Genomic DNA, 311 nt, shown 5'->3' with positions numbered 1-311 from the left:
GAAACCACAGCCCCCGCCCATCTCTGCTGCTGCCCCTTACTCCTAACCTGCAGCTTCCTGGTACTTACAGCGTCCCACACCCCCAACCCACAGTCCCTCCACATGCCCCTCACTCCTGATCTGTAGGCCCTGGCCCTCCAGCCCGCCTGTGCCCTTCACTCCTGATCTGTAGCCCCCTGCCTCCCAGCCCTGCTGGAAGGGTTCCCCAGCTGTCCCTGGCCTGAACAGGCCAGAGTACGGTGGCTCCAATTCATGTAGGTGGCCGCAGAGTGTTTCCATCCTCAGAGTGGGTTGGAGGGAAGAGGAGGGGA

This window comes from Crocodylus porosus, unplaced genomic scaffold (genome assembly GCF_001723895.1).
Source record: "Crocodylus porosus isolate Cpor-Errol unplaced genomic scaffold, CroPor_comp1, whole genome shotgun sequence".
Lineage (NCBI taxonomy): Eukaryota > Metazoa > Chordata > Crocodylia > Crocodylidae > Crocodylus > Crocodylus porosus.
This window is presented reverse-complemented; position numbering follows the sequence as displayed.